At 36.3% G+C, this 20,145-nt stretch overlaps 1 long non-coding RNA gene across 2 annotated transcripts in view; it reads left to right on the top strand.

Moving 5' to 3' along the window:
• Positions 1-20,145, top strand: part of LOC143441974 (uncharacterized) — a 77,725-nt gene that overhangs the window by 41,505 nt on the left and 16,075 nt on the right. The window contains exons 7-10 of one of the 2 annotated variants that reach the window (XR_013109788.1): positions 5,230-5,294; positions 17,745-17,832; positions 18,208-18,266; positions 18,428-18,472. This is a non-coding gene — a long non-coding RNA (uncharacterized LOC143441974). Of the gene's footprint in view, positions 1-5,229; positions 5,295-17,744; positions 17,833-18,207; positions 18,473-20,145 lie in introns of both variants that reach the window. The other variant, XR_013109787.1, reaches the window with a different exon arrangement.

Raw genomic sequence — 20,145 nt, 5'->3', positions numbered from 1 at the left:
AAATCAGGATCAGTTGGAGTTGGCTACCTAGACAAGACAGAATCTCAGCATATTATGCAGAGCACAGGATCAGGCGTTACTCTTACAGGATATGTGAACCTGTTTCTACTTAGGGTGTGGCTCATTTGTTAGCACACACCTTTAATCCCACTGGCCAGGAATATAGACATGGCCTTTGTATTCTCCTTTCATCCCAAACAATGAACATAAAGTTAGTTTGTAAAAGGAAGCACTCATATTGAAAAGTGATCTCTAACTGAGTGGCAGAAAAGTGACTAATCAGAGAAAAATTTGACAGAAAAGGTTATGCCCAACTCTCAGGAGAAGACAGAAGAAAGGGAAACCACTTAAGAGAGAAAGACAACAGAGTTGAGAGAGAGTGGAGCAGCACAGAGAGTTTTACTTGGGAGAGTTTTCAAAAGAAGGATGGAAGAGAGAATGAATTAGACACAGGTAAAGACAGAATAAGCAAGAAAATGAGAAGGAGTCAAAAAACTAGGAAAGAATGCTCGAGTTAGTTTGAGGCCAAGCAGAGAAATTCTGAGGTCTAGAGAAAAACCAAGCTGAATAAATCAGCTGGGAGAGGAGATTAGCCAGACATCTGAGTTGAATAGGCCAGAAGATTGTATATAGGCTACAAGCTTCCAGGTCTAGGCCTAGATTAGCAAACAGGGCAGTAAGCCTGGGAAATGACAATTACTCATGACAAAAAAAGATACTTCTACAGATTAGCTAGTCTGGGTAGAGGGTGTCTGTATGTGAGCAGTCTCAAACTGTAAACATCCAGGAGGAGGACACTGTGCTTGCCATCTTTTGTATATACTAATCATTAGTCATAAGCATACAAACTGGGACTCTCAAGGAAAAGCTTTTCTACTCTTCTTGAGCCTTACACTTGTAAGACTTTGCTATTCCCTTAGAACAGAGGCATTAGAGTCCTTGACATGGCCATGCCTATGTCAACAATACACATTCACTCAGAACTTCATACTCAGAACTTTCTTTACTCCCTACAGAAGCCCATTCACCAGTCCAAATGCATGCCTACAGGAAAGCAATCACTTCCTCAGTTCTAAATAGCACAACCTTGATGTAAGAAGGTTCAAGTACCGAGAATAGTGATCATCATATAGCACGACCTCTATAAATGTTTCATCTAGGAAGCTAAAAAGTATGATTAAAGTATTTTAAGTAGCATTACACTTACTGTATCTTAATTCTTTTTTTTGAAAAAAATATGAGCATTCTTGTTCTTTATGATTTGAATTATAGAACTCAAGGACTAAAGACCACAGATAAAATATTGATGCCCTTCTCTAAGGGTTTTAATATACTAAACAAGATTTTAATAAACTAGGAATGTTCACTGAATATCAATGCATGTTCTTTAGTAAGGCACTGAGATGAATAATAACTATACTTTCAACCTAGATTTGTTCATAAAAGTTTCATTTTCTAGTACTGAAAAAACATGTAATCCAAAATATAATGTACTCACACTAATGTATTTGAATCAACTGTATTAATTGTTGCTGTATATATAGAGTATATCATGGGTACTAGGTTAGGCTCAGTACCCTAGAACTATTTATTTTGCTTTTATGTTTCTATATACAGAATTTAGAACACAGAGTTAAGTATTGTATAGCTAGAAGGAAGAAAAGGTCTTATTTGTTCCAGTATATACTTTATGGATTGTATCATGGAACTCTCCTTATTCATTTTCTAGTCTCAGAAATTCAGAATTAACATTTCAGTTCAGGAAATGAGTTAAAATTTCCAAATACAAATTCTATTGCTTTACTCTCCCTGAAGTCATTATTTTTGGCATCTTTTACTAACAACAGTTATTTTCAGGTAATAATTAGCTCTATTTGTATTAGTACATGTGTTTAACTTGAGGATGTGTTAGCAATATTTTTCTTCTGGACTTGTTGCAAATATGCTTTTCATTTTTAAGAGGCCAAAGCAATGGTGATTGCCTGCGTCTCCTCTCCTTAGCATGAGTGCTTATATTCCAAGATTTGTATGTTGTTGAATATTATTGAAAGTTTGAGACTTCTCTACTTCTGTACCAATGCTTAACTTGTGTCACTGGCCAAGGATGACAAGCAAATTAGAATGTTGGTATCCTAGGTCCTTGACAGGGAAGCTTCTGTGTCAAGAATTTTCTACTCTATTAATATTTGTCAACTAACTCTTTTCTGACATCCTTAAATACACAAGAGCTGCATTTATTATGCTTTGAGGAAATACCACTTAACATATCAGAGTAAAAACCATTCTACTGGTGACAGAGTTTTTCAATACATAAATATTATATTCAGAAGACTCAGAGCAGTGTTCATTAAACTATCTACCTATTTTATGTAATTGAGGCTTTCTCCCCAATAAACATTTAACTATCTTGCTATACTTTGGCAGTGTGAAGATAACAATGTGTTTTCAAAACCCTTATCTCCTCTTTGAGTTTGGGATAGATTTTTTGGTCGTCGTTGTTTCCTTTTTAAAAAAATTGGTGAAGTTTCTTGGCAATGTACATGTCAAGAGTGAAAACAACCTCTGTCTTCCAACTTCAAGAAGAGAATCACTGATTAATTTGGATTAACCAGCAGCCACCTTCGAAAATGAATTTTTTAATGTTAGATATTCTTAGGCATTATAGTTAATATAATCATCATATAGTGGCAATGCTGTTATTTTAAAGGAAATTTTCACTTGGTGTCTTTCCCTTTTCATAGATATTTTGTGGAAATTTGAAAAAACATACCAGAAATTTTTCTTGTCATAATATTAACTATTTATTGACTATTTCACACAAAACTCATTATAGTAGTATGTTCAGTAGATCAGCCTTTGCCTATAGATTAGCATATATTTTCTCAAAATTGTGGCAAATTAATTTGTAACAGTATATAGTCAGAATCAGGGCTTGTTTTAATTTAGATTCTGAATTAGATAAAATTAGTAATTAAATTCAGATCCAACAGAATCTGTAAGTCGAATTATTGTGCTTGGAAAGACCAATACATTAGGTTGTGGGTTTGTATATAAAAGAGTTTAAAATAATTCTGATATTCTAACAATACTCCAATTTGTAAAAACAAACAGGCAATACCCTAAGACATAGTCTTTATACAATAATACTATTCTGTCTGTCTCTTTCTCCTTCTCTTATTTTCTCATTATGTTAATTAGGAACAACTTAAGTGTGATCCATCACCTCTTTGTCCTTCTGTGGAAGATTGTTTCACAGTCCTGCCACATTAGTAAATATAAACTTGTTCTCATTTTAAAACTAATTAAAGTACCCTGAATTAAGTTTGAATACCCATTGTATTAACACTGCAATAATGTTTTGAAAAATAGTTATATTGCTCCTTAAAAATGTATTACTCAAATAATCAGATACTAAGTAGTAAGCAATTATTTAGATGCTACAGAAAATGTCCTAGTCACATAGTAACATTTTCACACTGTATTATTTTTAAAGATATGGAAATAGTTCATGAATTAATTTTTTGAAATTTGTTACTATCTATAAAATATACCTCCTGAATGCACACCTATTCTCAAACAGAAAACTCTATACATCAAATGATGTACATATATTCAAAGAAGACATTTTTGTGGTACATATACATGATAAAGTATTTCTATGCTAATATATATCTCTATATCTATCTATCTATCTATCTATCTATCTATCTATCTATCGATCTATCTATCTATCTGAATGGAAGGCTTGAATGTGGAACAGCAGCAAAGAGAAAGACCCAGGAGTAAATACGACAATTAACAGTTATACCTCAGGGCTCTTTGAGGGGGTCATATAGAAATGTACTTCACTAGAAGCTTTTTAAAATATATACATATATTAAAGAAATACAAATGCAATCCTTAGACTATGGAGGATCCAAAGCCACAACTAGATGTCTCTGGCCACCAAATAAAAGTTGGAGTTTCAAGAATGGGTTACTTCTAGTAGAGTTGTTGGCCAAAGGAGCCCCATGAAAACTCTCAAATAATGAAGATATCATTAAAGCTATTGGTTACTCTCCACACTAATGATAAGTCTCTATTACTAAAAACAACACTTTCACAACTCATTGAATATGGAGAAGTAGGACTGATGCTCACAGAGAAAATTTACCCCTACTCCTCACTATTCAAAATACTGGAAGTATCTCTCTGTGCTAACAGAAGAGAAAGATAAACACCAACCCAACTATAAATCTGGTGATCTACAATGGTGATTAGTCTACATGATACATTCTTGAAATGGTAGTACAAACCAACCATGGTCTAAGCCCCACACTATTCTGTGAAACCCTTGTCCAACATTGCTCCAGTGCCAAGAACCTGGGACAAGAAATGTCAGGGCAGTAGGGGAAAACTAAATACTACTGTTCTAAACAATTGAAAGGTAGTGCAAACAAAGATATAGAATGATTCCTAATAACACTCTGATATACTGATAGATCAGTGTCTTGCTTAGCCATTCTCAGAGAAGCTTCCTTGTATAGTAGGTGGGAACTAATGCAGAGACCCACAACTATACAAAGTCCAGAGAATGAAAACCTTTGGAACACAAAGTCCTAAATGGGATGCTTTTATCAAATCTCCCTCTTCTAGGCATAGGGGACTAAACAGGAAAGGAAGCAGCTGAAAGATTGTAAGATCCAGTGGGGATGGAAGACATCAAGGAAACAAGGCTTGATGCAAAAGGCCAAATTCACCTATAAGGTCACAGAATATGGCAACAAACACAGGACCTACATATGTCTAAGTCAGGTGGAGTCCCAGCTCTGAAAGAGGAACTGGACAAGAGCTTCCATCCCTATCTCAGAGGCTTCAATTGATAACTGCTTATAAAAGAAACATTAGATTTCTTCAACAAAGTCTTATTAGGAATACAAACTAGACTTAATAGCAGGCCCAACACCCAGCAGTAGATGACCAACACACAAAAACTCAATGGTACATTTGGAGTTATATTTTTGTTTTTTGTCTCATAATGCTTTGTCTGGGTATTAGTTTTCTTTTTAACTTTATGGTTCCTTTTTCCTATATATTGTAGTTTCCACTTTTGTGATTTTTGTTTGCTCAAGTGTGTGTGTCTGCTTGTTTTGGTCAATTCTAATTTGTTCTTAGAGTTCTGGACTGGATAAAAACAAGAAATCTAGCTAACTGCTGGAATGTAATAATTGATTGCTCTATGTTTTTTAGGGTGTGGATGACAAGACTGGGTCCTTTGAGTTGCTGCCACCTTGCCTACCCTGTAATCTGGAATTGTGAGTCAAATTAAACTGATTTCTACCCTCCTTTCTTCTGGGCAGTATTTTCATCATAGCAACAGGAAATGAACTAGTGGGTTTGAGTATTCCCTATGATTCCTGGTTAAGACTCTTTGCCCCCAAAGTGACACAGTTCAAGGTAGTACAAATTTCTGGTGGTGGGAGATAGTTGAGGGTTCTTGTTTTTTTGTGGCATGCTATGAAATAGAATTTTGAGAGCAGATCCTTTTCTTTTTGCTCATTTTCTCTCCTAGCTCATGAGCTGATACGAGTGCTTCAACATATACTCAAGGTCATCACTTCTCTGACATTCCTACCAGAGTCTAAAAGCACTGAGTCTACCTAGTTTGGGATCAGGTCTCTAGCAATAGACCAATAAACCTTTCCTGTTTATATGTTAATTAACTTATATAGTTTAGTAACAGGAACGTTAAGAAAGGAATGGAGGCTAAAAGACGTCTATGTAAACCTGTCTGGAAAATTACTTTAGTTTTTTATTTGTTTGTTTGTTCAGTTTTGGTTTTGCAGGAGGTAGGAGTGGTAGATTGGTATCATTAAAGGGTTGTGGAGAATGAATAAACAAGTCAGATTCTTAAGTGGTCAGATATGAGGTCTTAGAGCCAGGTATGGTCTTACTAAACTGAATTTTACAAAGAAACAACTTTGGGTGGGAGGGAGTGGCCAAGATAGCTAGGAGCTAAGGAAGCACCTCAATCTTGGAGGACTAGATCTTAGAACACTCTAGGGGGAATGTCTTCTGCCAGGAAGAGGAGATCCCGGAGCTTGATACAGAGGTGGATGAACACTTGGACATGGAAAATGAGAATTCCCAGCTTGCTAGAGTCAAGGAGCTGTTAGTTGACTGTTACAAACCCACTGAGGCCTTCATCTCTGGCATGCTAGACAAGATCCAGGGCATGCAGAAGCTGAGTAAACCCCAGAAGAAGTAAGGGTCCTGACTCAGATGACCCTGGCTCTGACAGGAAAATTGTTGGCCCCTAACCTCATAGCAATAGCAGTCCTGGGAGACCTTGCAGCCAGGTCTGGTGCCATGTGCAAGGATCCCAGTGCCCCTGCCCAGGGGCCACTACCTTTGTTTTTTTTTTTTTTTTTTATTAAACTTATGGGACTTAAAAAAACTAAAGCATAATCAATGTACCTTATATAATGAATAAAATATTAACTCTAGGAATTGCTAAGTAATTTCACCATGTTTATTTCTGATCAGGTGTGCAATTTTTCCTACTTTATTTTCTTTTGCTTTTCTTCCATTAAGTTGGGAATAAGTTTGCCTTATATTGATATCACAGATCCTAAAAAAACTAGTCAAGAATAAGAGACCTCTCATCTACAGGAATAAAATCAAGGGCTATGACCATTGGATTTTTATGTACCCATTAATAAGAAGCAGTAGCAGGAACAGCAGACATCAGGCTGCATGTCAGAATGACTGCAGTTCTCTTGTAAACAAAATCAGTCTATGATAGAGGCCTGAGAGAGGAGACATATCCTGCTGGGATAGGAAGAGTCAATGCTGAGGAAATTAAGAGTTTGACTTCTGGCAAGTGAAATTGATGGTTTAGAATATGCAATTGGTCCAACATAAAGATAAAAATACTTATTGTTAGTATAACATAAATAGATACTAACTATCACTATCATTCCAGAGTTAATTTTCCCTTAAGGGCATAGAAAAGCCGTTCAGAATAAGAAGTCAAATTGAGAGCTAGCTTGAGAATACCATCAGGAAATTTGTAACATATAATTAAGTGGGGAAGCATATTTAAGGCTGTCTGGTACAAATGAGAGTTCTTATCAGAAGCTAAAACTCTAAGTTCAGTAATGAAGACCAAAATGAGGCATGTAATGAAATATGATTGAGAAATATCTATGACTTTGTGATTGATGTCATGTTTCTTGAGTGAAGCTACTTCAGTTTTATGATAAGTGGGTTAATCAATAATTTTTATTAGGCAAACAGCCATATCAATTCTACTGTTTTCAAGTATAGGTAACTAATTTTCTGTATTTTAGCTGTATAAGAACATACTGCTAAATATATTACTTTGAACATTTCTGAAAGACAGGCAGAAGTTAAATACTCTGTGTAAAAAATAATTTGTAAAAAATAGATCAAATGTTTCTCATTTAAAACTACTTTATTTTAGAAAACAGTTGTTATTACAGAGATACTATCCTTTAAAATGTATTCATTGCCCTTGGGCTGGCTCTGGTCTAGCTTGTAAAATGTATTCATTGGGCTAGCTCTGCTCTTAGGCATTTTATTCACCTCCATTTACTCTGCGACACCCTAAGCCCTTTGCAGACTAACCATGTAATATAAACACAGAGCATTTTAACAACTCTCTCAAGAGTACCAGAACTACAACAGCTCCATTCATTGAACTTTTCCTCAGCTCCAGTTTCTGAGAAAGAGCATAGCAGGCACTGTTCAATTCCCACAACAACCCCATGAAGTCATTTCTACAGAAACCAAGACTCTGGGACAAAGGGCGATTGTCAAAGGTCACGGAGCTGCTATCAGACTAAGGATCAAAAGCAGTACCAGTCCAGGGGCACTATCCACTTAAAATCAAAAGGAAGTTTTTCCCTCTGTTTCTACTTTTCCTTCTGCATAGCGAACCAGCCCTGAATTAAAGGGGTTTTAAATAGCAACATATTTATTTCCTCTTTGAGTCAGTGAATGTTTGTAGGGTATTAACTAGATGAAACTTGTTTGAGCTTCTTTATGTGGTACCAATGGGAACTACAGTTGGGTAACGTCTTAACTGGACCGAGATACTAAAGTGGCTTGCTCTTTCAACACAACAGGTAGTTAGTGGCTGGCTTTTGTTAACTGGATTCATAGAAAGCACTGTCAACTCAAGCAATTGGGGGCATTCTCCAGGTAGCATCCTTGCTTGATTTTAAGTTTTTTTTATATATACCAAGTGGAAACATCCTTAACACAAGCCAGCAAGGAATGCAGATCCCTTAAGACTCGGCCGATTCGTTCATTGTTGTTGGCATAGCTGTGTATTATGTTCCTAAGAAAAGTTGTAGATCAAGACTAGACTCAACAAAAAGAAAAATAGACCATTTATTTGGGGGACAAATGGTCAAAAATATTGTAGCCATTTTTAACTTACTGTTTTGCTAATGTATTATAATACTGCATCATATTAGTTTTAAGGAAAAATTGAGTTGGTGGTTATATTTTAGTGTGATGAAATCAAATTCCTTCTAGATTTGCTCAGTGTTATTAAATGCTAGATTTTTATATACTTTAAAACTCACAAAATCAAAGATATATAACACTTTATATTTAAATAATATTTTAAAAATTTTATATTTAATGCTATCCTGAGGCACTAGATAAATTAAGATATTTTAAAACATCATTTTTATAACCATATTCTTATCTTTTACATATTATTTACTTTTTTAGTTTTCATATTTTTCATTTTTTATTAATTATTATATTTATTTACATTTCAAATGTTATTCCCTTTCCAAGTTTCCTCTCCACAAGCCCCCATCGTCTCCCACTTCCTCGTGCATCTATGAGGGTGCTTCCCTACCCAGCCACCCACTACAGCCTCAGTGCCTAAGCAATACCCTACCCTGGGGAATCCAGCCTTCACAGGACCAAGGGGCTCCCCTCCCAATGATGCCTGATAAGGCAATCCTCTGCTACATATCCAGCTGGACCATGGATCCCCACCCCCCCATGTATACTTTTCGGTTGGTGGTTTAGTCACTGGGAGCTTTCGGGGTCTGGATTGTTGATATTGTTGTTCTTCCTGTGCTGTTTCAAACTCTTTCAGTGCCTACAGTCCTTGCATTAACTTCTCCATTGTGGTCCCTACACTCAGTCTGACACTCTTATGTTTGACTGCATACATCCACATCTCTGTTGGTCAGGCCCTAGCAGAGCCTGTCAGAAGACAGCTATATCAGTCTCCTGACAGTAAACACTTCTTGGCATCAGCAATAGTGTCTGTGTTTGGTGTTTGCAGATGGGGATGAATCCCTAGGTGGGGCAGTCTCTACACAACCTTTCCTTTAGACTCTATTCCACTCTTTGTCCCTGAATTTCCTTTTGACAGGAAGAATTCTGGATTAATATTTTTGAGATGGGTTGGTAGCTCTATCCCTCAACCAAGGGCCATGTCTATCAACCAGATAAGGTCTCTACAGGTTCTCTTTCCCCTTTGTTGGGTATTTTGGCTAATGTCTTCTCTCTTAGGTCCTGGGAAACTCTTGAGTCCCAGGCTGGCATCTGGGACTTTCTAGTGACTATCCCCAGTTCCCCTCCGCCACTGCTATATACCTACTTTCAAATTCCTAACCCTAAATTTTCCCCCATCTCCTCCCATACCTGAACCAGCCTCCTTTTTCCCTCCCTGTGTTCTCTCTCTCTCTCTCTCTCTCTCTCTCTCTCTCTCTCTCTCTCTCTCTCTCTCTCTCTCTCTCTCTCTTTCCCCTCTCCCTCTACTTCCCAAAGAAGTAAAAAGATTATTTCTAGATTATTTCTTCTACCTTCTGAGTAGGAATGCAGCATCCACACTTTGGTGTGATCTTTCTGCGTGAGTTTCATATGGTCTGTGAGTGGTATCTTGGGTATTTTGAGCTTCCTTTTGGCTAATATCCACTTACCAGTGAGGAAATATCAATATTATTTTCTTATAATAGGATATTATTGATGTGAAGTCATCTCTTCCTATAGTTTTCTTTTTTATATTTTCTTTTTTCTTCTTTATTGGATATTTTATTTACATTTCAGATGTTATCCCCTTTCCCCATCCCCACCCCCAGAAACTCCCATCCCATCCCCCATCCTCCAGCTCCTATGAGGATGTGCCTTCACCCACCCTCCCACTATCACCTTCCCACCGTCAAATTCCCCCACCCTGGGGCATCCAGACTTTACAGGACTAAGGACTTCTTCTCCCACTTAAGCCCAACAAGGCCATCCTCCTCTACATATACAGCTGGAGCCATGGGTCCCTCCCTATGTGCTCCTAGGCTGGTTCCTAGGCTGGTGGTTTTGACCCTGGGAGCTCTGGTTGGTTGGTGTTGTTGCTCTCCCCATGGGGCCTCAAACACCTTCAGCTCCTTCAGTCTTCTCTCTAACACCTCCATTGGGAACCCCATGATCAGTTGAATGGTTAGCTGTGAGCATCCACCTCTGTATATGTCAATATCTGGCAGACTGCTAAGGAGACAGCTATATCAGGCTCCTGTCAACATGCATTTTCTGGCATCCACATCAGTGTCTGCCTTTGGTGACTGCACATGGAATGGCTACCCAGGTAGAAGAGTATCTGGAGGACCCCTCCTTCAGTTTCTGTCCCACACTTTGTCTCCATATTTGCTCTCATGAGTATTTTTTTACTCCTTCTAGAAGGACAGAAACACCCACACTTTGGTCTTCCTTCTTCATGAGTTCATGTGGTCTGTGAGTTGTATCTTGGGTATTGTGAACTTTTGCGCTAATATCCACTTATCAGTAATGCACACCATGTGTGTTCTTTTATGATTGGTTTACCTCATTCAGGATGATATTTGGTAGTTCCATCCATTTTCCTAAGAATATCATGAAGTCATTGTTTTTAATAACTGAGTAATAGCCCATTGTGTAAATGTACCATATTTTCTGTATACATTCCTCTGTTGAAGGACATCTGGGTTCTTTCCAGCTTCTGGCTATTATAGATAAGGCTGCTATGAACATAGTAAATCATATGTCCTTATTATATGTTGGAGCATCTTCTGGCTATATGCCCAGAAGTGGTATAGCTGAGTCCACAAGTAACCCTATGTCCAATTTTCTGAGGAACTGCCAGACTTATTTCCAGAGTAGTTGTACCAGCTTGCAATCCAACCAACAATGGAGGAGTGTTCCTCTTTCTCCACGTCCTTGCCAGCATCTGCTATCACCTGAGATTTTGGTCTTAGCCATTCTGACTTGTGTGAGGTGGAATTTCAGGGTTGTTTTGTTTTGGATTACCCTGCTGACTAAAAATGTTGAACATTTCCTTAGCTGCTCCAAGACCATTCGAGTTTCCTCCCTGGGTTGAGAATTCTTTGTTTAGTTCTGTACCCGTTTTTTTTTTTTTTTTTTTTGTTTTGTTTTGTTTTGTTTTGTTTTGTTTTGTTTTGTTTTTTGTTTTTTTTTTGTTTTTGTTTTTGGTTTTTTTTTTTTTTTGTAGTAAGAATATTTGGTTGTCTGGAGTCTAATTTTCTTGAGTTCTTTATATATATTGGGTATTTGTCCTCTATCAGATATAGGATAGATAAAGATGTTTTCCAAATCTGTTGGTTACTGTTTAGTCCTATTGACACTGTCCTCTTTGCCTTACAGAAGCTTTGCCATTTTATTAGGTCACATTTGTCAATTCTTGATCTTAGAGCATAAGCCATTGGTGTTCTGTTCAGGAACTTTTCCCCTGTGCCTAGGTACTTCCCCACCTTCTCTTCTATTAGTTTCAGTGTATCTGGTTTTATGTAAAGGTCCTTTATGAACATGGACTTGAGCTTTGTACAAGGAGATAAGAATAGATTAATTTACATTCTTATACATGCTGACCTCCAGTTGAAACAGCACCATTTGTTGAAAATTCTGGCTTTTGTGCACTGTATGGTTTTAGCTCCTTTGTCAAAGATCAAGTGACCATAGGTGTGTGACTTCATTTCTGGGAGTTCAATTCTATTCCATTGAGCTTCCTGCCTGTCTCTGTACCAATGCCATGCAGTTTTTATCCCTATTACTCTGTACTACAGCTTGAGGTTAGGGATGGTGATTCCCCAGAAGCTCTTTTATTGTTGAGAATAGTTCTTGCTATCCTGAGTTATTTGTTATTCCAAATGAATTTGTAAATTGCTCTTTCTATCTCTGTGAAGAATTGAGTTGATATTTTGATAGGGATTGTACTGAATCTGTAGATTGCTTTTGGCAAGATGGCCATTTTTACTGTATTAATCCTGCCAATCCGCAAGCTTTGGTAATCTTTCCATCTTCTGAGATCTTCTTAGATTTCTTTCTTCAGAGACTTGAAGATTTTGTCATACACATCTTTAAATTGCTTGGTTAGATTCAGATCAATGTATTTTATATTATTTGTGACTATTGTGAAGTGTGTCATTTCCCTAATTTCTTTCTCAGCCAGTTTATCCTTTGAATAGAGTAAGGCTACTGATTTGTTTGAGTTGATTTTATATGCAGGCTCATTGCTGAAGTTGCTTATCAGGTTTAGGAGTTCTCTGGTGGAAGTTTTGGGGTCACTTAAGTATACCTTTATATCATCTGCAAATAGTGATATTTTGGCTTCTTCCTTTCTATTTATATCTCTGACTTCCTTTTGTTGTCTAGTTGCTCTAGCTAGGACTTCCAGTACTATATTAAATAGGTTGAGAGAGAGTGGGCAGCCTCATCTATTCCCTGTTTTTAGTGGGATTGCTTGAAGTTTCTATTTAGTTAAATGTTGGCTCCTGGTTTGCTGTATATTGCTTTTACTATGTTTAGGTATGGGCCTTGAATTTGTGATTTTTCCAAGGCTTTTACCATGAAGGGATGTTGAATTTAGTCAAATGCTTTCTCAGCATTTAGTGAGATGATCATGTGAATTTTATCTTTGAGTTTGTTTATGTAGTGGATTACAGTGATGGATTTCCAAATATTGAACCATCCCTGCATTCCTGGGATGAAGCCTGCTTGATCATGATGGATGATTGTTTTGATGTATTCTTAGATTCATTCAGTTTGTGAGAATTTTATTGAGTATTTTTGCGTTTATATTCATATGGTAGATTGGTTTGAACTTCTCTTTCTTTGTTGGATCTTTGTGAGGTTTAGGTATCAGCGTGATTGTGGATTCATATAATGAATTGGGTAGTGTTCCTTCTGTTTCTATTTTGTGGAATAGCTTGAAGAAAATTGGTATTATGTCTTCCTTGAAGGTCTGATAGAATTCTACACTAAAACCATCTGGTTCTGGGCTTTTTTGATAGGGAGACTGTTAATGACTGCTGCTATTTCTTTAGGGGTTATGGGACTGTTTAGATGGTTTATCTGCTCCGGATTTAACTTTGGTAGTTAGTATCTGTTTAGAAAATTGTCCATTTCATCCAGATTTTCCAGTTTTGTTGAGTATAGGCTTTTATAGTAGGATCTGATGATTTTTTTAAATTTCCTCAGTTTCTGTTGTTATGTCTCCCTTTTCATTTCTGATTTTATTAATTTGGATACTGTCTCTCTGCCCTCTGGTTAGTCTGGCTAAGGGTTTATCTACCTTGTTGATTTTTCTCAAAGAACCAGCTCCTGGTTTTGTTAATACTTTGTATAGTTCTTTTTGTTTCTACTTGGTTGATTTCAGCTCTGAGTTTGATTATTTCCTGCCATCTACTCCTCTTGGGTGTATTTTCTTCTTTTCGTTCTGTTCTAGAGCTTTCAGGTGTGCAGTCAAGTTGTTAGTATATGCTCTCTCCAGTTTCTTTTTGTAGGCATTTAGTGCTATGAGTTTTCCTCTTAGCACTGCTTTCATTGTGTCCTAAAGTTTTGGAATGGCGAACCTTAATTTTCATTAAATTCTAAAATGTCTTTCATTTCTTTTTTTTTTATTTCTTTCTTGACCAACTCATCATTGAGTAGAGTATTGTTAAGTTTTCACATGTATGTAGGCTTTCCATTGTTTTTGTTATTATTGAAGACCAGCCTTTATCTATGGTGACCTGATATGATGCAATGGATTATTTCAATCTTTTTGTATCTGTTGAGGCCTGTTTTGGTCTATTTTGGAGAAGGTACCCATGAGGTGCTGATAAAAAGGAATATTTTTCTGTTTTAGGATTAAATATTCTATAGATATCTGTTAAATCCATTTGGTTCATAACTTCTGTTAGTTTCACTGCGTCTTTGTTTAGTTTCTGTTTCCATGATCTGTCCATTGCTGAGAGTGGGGTGTTAAAATCCCCCATTATTATTGTGTTAGGCACAATGTGTGCTTTGAGGTTTAGTAAATTTTCTTTTATGTATGTGGGTGCCCTTTCATTTGGAGCACAGATGTTCAGAATTGAGAGTTCATCTTGGTAGATTTTTTGTTTGATGAATATGAAGTGTCCTTCCTTATCTTTTTTGATTACTTTTGGTTGAAGGTCGATTTTATTTGATATTAGAATGGCTACTTCAGCTTGTTTCTTGAGACTATTTGCTTGGAAAATTGTTTTCCATCTTTTTACTCTGTGGTAGTGTCTGTCTTTGTCACTTAGGTGTTTTTTCTGTATGTGTCAAAATTCTGGGTCCTGTTTACCTATCCAGTCTTTTAGTCTACATCTTTCTATTTGGGAATTGAATTCATTGATTTTAAGGGAAAATAATTGTTGCTTCTTGTTATTTTTGTTACTAGAGGTAAAATTATGTTTGTGTAGCTATCTTCTTTTGGGTTTATTGGAAGATTACTTTCTTCCTTTTTCTATGCTGTAGTTTCCTTCCTTGTGTTGGAGTTTTCCATTTATTATCCCCTGTAGTGCTGGATTTGTGGGAAGATATTATGTAAATTTGGTTTTGTCATGGAATATCTTGGTTTCTCCATCTATGGTAATCGAGAGTTTTGCTGGGTATATTAGTCTGGGCTGTCATTTGTGTTCTCTTAAAGTCTGTATGATATCAGTGCAGGATCTTCTGGCTTTTATAGCCTCTGGTGAGAAGTCCAGTGTAATTCTTATAGGTATACTTTTATATGTATACCTTGACCTTTTTTCCTTAATGCTTTTAATATTTTTTATTTGATTTTTTTGATTATTATGTAACGTGAGGAATTTCTTTTCTGGTCTAGTTTATTTGGGGTTCTGTCGGCTTTGTGTATATTCATAGGCACCTCTTTCTTTAAGTTAGGGAAGTTTTGTTCTATAATTTTGTTGATGATATTTACTAGCTCTTTTTTGGGGGAATCTTCACTCTCATCTATACCTATTGTCTTTAGGTTTGGTCTTCTCATTGTGTCCTGGATCTCCTAGAATGTTTTGAGTTATGAGCTTTTTGCATTTTGCATTTTCTTTGACAGTTGTGTCAATGTTTTCCATGGTATCACCTGCACATGAGATTCTCTCTTCTGTCTCTTTTATTCTGTTGGTGAAGCTTGCTTCTATGACTTCTGATTTCTTTCCTAGGTTTTCAATCTCCAGGGTAGTTTTCCTTTGAGATTTATTTATTGTTTCTAGTTCCATTTTTAGATACTGAATGGTTTTGTTTAATTCTTTCACTTGTTTGGTTGTATTTTCTTGCAATTCTTTAATGGATTTTTATGTTTTTTTCTTTAAGGGCTTGCTTCTACCTGTTTACCTGTGTTCTCCTGTATTTCTTTAAAGGAGTTATTTATGTCCTTCTTAAAGTCCTCTATCATCATCATGGGAAGTGATTTTTAAATATGAATTCTGCTTTTCTGGTATGATGGGGTGTTCAGGACTGCATTCTGATGATGCCAGGTAACTTTGGTTTCCATTGTGCTTGCCTTTTGCCATCTGGTTATTTCTAGTGCTACCTGTATTCACTGTCTCTGACTGGAGTCTGTCTTTCCAGTTATCTTGATTTTGTCAGAACTCCTCAGAGTCCAGCTGTCTCTGTGATCCTGTGATCCTGAGGTCCTGGGCAGAAGAGATTCTGAGACTGCCTCTTGAATCCTGAAATCCTGCTGCTTTGAGTGCAGTGGTTCCTCTGCTGCTCTGAGGGATGTGGTTCCTCTAGGATAGGTCAGGATATGGAATCTTTATGGGAGCAGACCAGCTAGGAGTCTGCCCCAGCTAAAAGGAACAAGGGAGTGCCTTTTTAAAAATATTTTCAATCCTTTAATAGTGGAAGTTTCATTCATCCTTTATTTTAAGGCCAAGAAAATGGAAGTTTGTTGAAATTTGGTCTGTTGCTATGTATTGTAATGCTTGATGGTGAGATTCCCCCAAGACCTGGTTGTTCCAGAGACTGGAGAGTCCTCAGGATCATCAAGACACTCTATGTGGCCTTCCCTCCACTCCCAAGTTATTTCTGATTATAAACAAAGATTCAGACAGCCAATAGCTGGGCATTAGAGACATAGGTGGGGTTTAGGGTCAGAGGAGAACCACAATAGGAGAAAAGGTGAAGAGAGGAGAAAAACACTATGAGTTATGAGTCAAAAAAGCATGGCCCTGTGGGATGGCCAATTGTAATTAAGAGTAGCCCAGATGAAACATAGTAAATCATAACTCTGGCTTTTTGATAGGAAAGTAGATTCTAATAGCATAGTGGGTAGGTATCTGCCCAGCTTTTGTGCTTTTTAAAGGTTTATTGTAAATATAAAGATTGTGTGTGCTTCATCAGGGAACTGAAAGGTAGTATAAAAGCTCTGGATTGGGATTAAACTTTTCTACAACAAAAATTGAACTTTTTTTTTAATAAGAAGAAAAGCATACTTTTATATTGACTATAAGCTTTATTAATTGTATATTTTCAAAATGTCATAGTAATGATTGGAAATATGCAAGACTAATTATTTAGTATATTCAAAATGATGGTAGTAGGACTTCACTCTACTTACTTATAACATAATTAGTATTATTTCCTGATAGTTGTTTTTTTTTTTAACGCTGAAAAAAAAGTGTATATTTAGAATTAACCATCTAGACTCTGTTTAGATTATCTAAATCTTGTTGGTAACATCTAGAGCATCATAATTAGGAGCCAAGTGAACACACACCTTCTTCTTTCCATCAGGCCTTATCAGGGTATTGACTTAGGCCACATCAATGTCATAGAGTTTCCTCAAGGTCTGTTTGATCTGGTGTTTGTTGGCCTTGACATCCACAATGAATCAAGCTTATTGTTGTCCACTATTTTCTTCATGGCTGACTCAGTGATCAGTGGGAATTTGATGATAGCATAGTGCTTAAGCTTCTTTCTCCTGGGTGCACTCTTTCGAGGATATTTTGGCTGCCTCCAGAGCTACAGTGTCTTGGGCCACTACAAGGTGGTTGATGTTTGGATCTTCTTCTTTTTATGACTGTGGACGCCTTTCAGCACTGCATTCTTAGCTGTCAAAACCTTCACTATGGCTTTGCCTTTGGTAGGGGCAGGAGCTTCCTTCTTAGCTTTAGGCTTCATCTTGGCGAAAAGGCAATAGAGTTTCTTAAAATACTAAAAATGTATCTATGTAGAAAGATAATTTTATGCCATAATCAAGTAGGAATTATTTCAGGAAATCAATACTACTTCATCACTCAAAATTTAAGAAGCATGTTTAAATATTTATGCTACTTTCTACAATACAAAAATATAAACAAATTCAACATCTATTCACTATAGAATCTCTCAGCAAACTTAGGATACAGGATATATCCATACCTGGATCAGAAACATTAAAATCAAATCTTAGAGCATTCATCAAATTTAATAAGCTTCTGTATTTTGTCTCTAAGACTAGAAAGAAGAAAGTATGTCATCCTTCCAAGTTTCTGCCCAAGAGTGTACTGAAAGGTTTACCTGGAGCAATAAAACAATGACATGGTAAGATACAGATGGAGAATAAATAAAATTCCCTTTGTTCTCAAATGATTTTTAATGTGGAATTCATACAATTCATCATTAGTTGATATCTTTGAAATTGCGATATAAGTTATATGATACAGAAATGTTAAGTTTCTCTACTAAATTTTGCTTCTTTTTGTCTGTGTTTTATGACTGCTTTTCACCCCTTGTAGCTCAAAGCACCCTTTGAGGCTTCCTGAAGAGGTTCTTTTTAAAAAGATTGTATTTCATGCACCTTGGATAGCATATCCCAGTGATATACAGACATGTGTTTGTGTGAAAAAAACATGGAAGAGGGGACCATTTTATCATATTTTTATAATCTCAGGTTTGTTTTGTTTTGTTTTCTTTAAGTGACACAAGAAACTTAAAAGAATGCTGATTGGAAAGTCCACAATCATGCCACAGCTCTGGTAAGAAATATAGACTTTGTTACAGAACATCTTCTTGTCTTATCTCTAAGGACTTATATCTCCTCTACTTAGAAAAACATCTTCTCTTAAGCATCAACTGTGAGAATTTGGAAATGAGAGTATTCTTGGAAATAACTTCTGCAAATATTCATGTCGCACAGGATTGTCCTTCGCACACTAGTCCACGCAGAGTCCTCAGCATTCTGGTAAGATATCATTAAGTCTCTTATCACTTTGTGGATCCAGCACTGTGGTTCAGGTCAGTAGCTCTTACGTATGGTTCTGTAAGTGGAGCTATTCATATTTCTCAGTAGTTTTTGCTTGCCAATCAAATTCTCTTTACTCTCCAATGTAGATCTATTCTAGTTGTGTAAGAATACTAAATTGTATGAAATCATCATCATTATTTTCTCCTAAAGTCTATATAGAGTGAAGGCTTGTGGGTCATATAAAGTTGTTTTAAATAAAAATTGTTTTCTCAGTTTCTTTCTCCTCCCTTTGGTAGTTTCTGAGATCAGAGCAGGCTAACAACTTTCTAAGATTTTATTTGTCAACATTGGATCCAGATGTTTACTGATATGAGTTTTTCCAGTCCTATAATAGTTTTGGTGTGTTTTATTCTAGAAGAGTTCACCTGTGTATTTTTTCTATATTTGCAGAGTCAGCAAATTAAAGATTAAAAATATTTATGAAAAAGTTTGTATCTGTACTAAACATATAAGACTTTCTTCCATGTTATTGTTTCTTATCTAATACAATGTCTAAGATACTTTACATTTATACTATATTTCCAGTCATTTGGAAGTAATATACAACATCTAGGAAGAAATTATATGTGCTTTCTATCATTTTCTATGAAGTCATATAAAATGATCTTTAACTTCCACAGACTGTGAATTCCAAGGTAGAACTTCTGAATAATTCTGTAGACCTTTATAACTGTAAGATTCCTGAAGTACTAATTGTCAATTTAAATATTTAGAAGCTACACAATATGCCTTAGTCATGGAGAATTACCAGGTTGTTGTTTTAGTACAGCACCTTACAGTACATGCATGTTCACGTGTAACATTTATTTTTCAAGATATACTCCCATTAGCAGATATATTAAGCATCTTCTAGCCAAACACTGCTAAGCATGGTAAAGTCCCCATGCTGATATTTGCATTACAAAGTGATTGACAATGTGGATGTCAAATAAAGATTCCATGCCAGGGAATAAGACTGACTTAGTAGGGAATGCTTCATTTAAGAATTTTGACAAAGGACTTCAATCTAATTTAACCACATTTGGATGCTGTGCTCTTGGTTAATTTTACTGAAATTTTCTAATAATTATACTGGCTGTTTGAATGGGCCAGTTGATTGTGTGAATCCTGTTTCTGTTCCACAAAGCTGTGTGGCACAAAATTATATTAAGTGTTTAAATTCAGCTATTACTCTAGAAAACTTGGAGATGCCTTATAGTAAAAAGTATGGATAGCAAATTGAATAGATATCATCACCACTAGATGCTGAAAAAGCCAGACAAGGGAAATGACAGTGGCTTATTTCTTTGCATCCACACATTCCCCATATATATCATGTGAAAAGGGATTAGAATTTCTAAAAAAAACTAAAATTTGTTTTCACTGTGTCTTTACTGATCTTGACTTCCAAGAGACAAAAACAAGAAGCAACAGAACAGGACCCAGAGCTCCAGGCTATTGATAGAGTGGCCTATCATTGTAAATGGATTGTGTTGTCCTATCCACATCACATAGCATCCGGTATTCAAGCAGGCCATAAGAGCTGACTGGATCACCTAGAACTGGAATTCTAGAGGGTTATAAACTTCCATGATGGAGCTGGAGGTAAAAATCAGGGTCTTATGGAAGAG

This window comes from Arvicanthis niloticus, chromosome 4 (assembly GCF_011762505.2).
Source record: "Arvicanthis niloticus isolate mArvNil1 chromosome 4, mArvNil1.pat.X, whole genome shotgun sequence".
Taxonomy (NCBI): domain Eukaryota; kingdom Metazoa; phylum Chordata; class Mammalia; order Rodentia; family Muridae; genus Arvicanthis; species Arvicanthis niloticus.
This window is presented reverse-complemented; position numbering and strand designations above follow the sequence as displayed.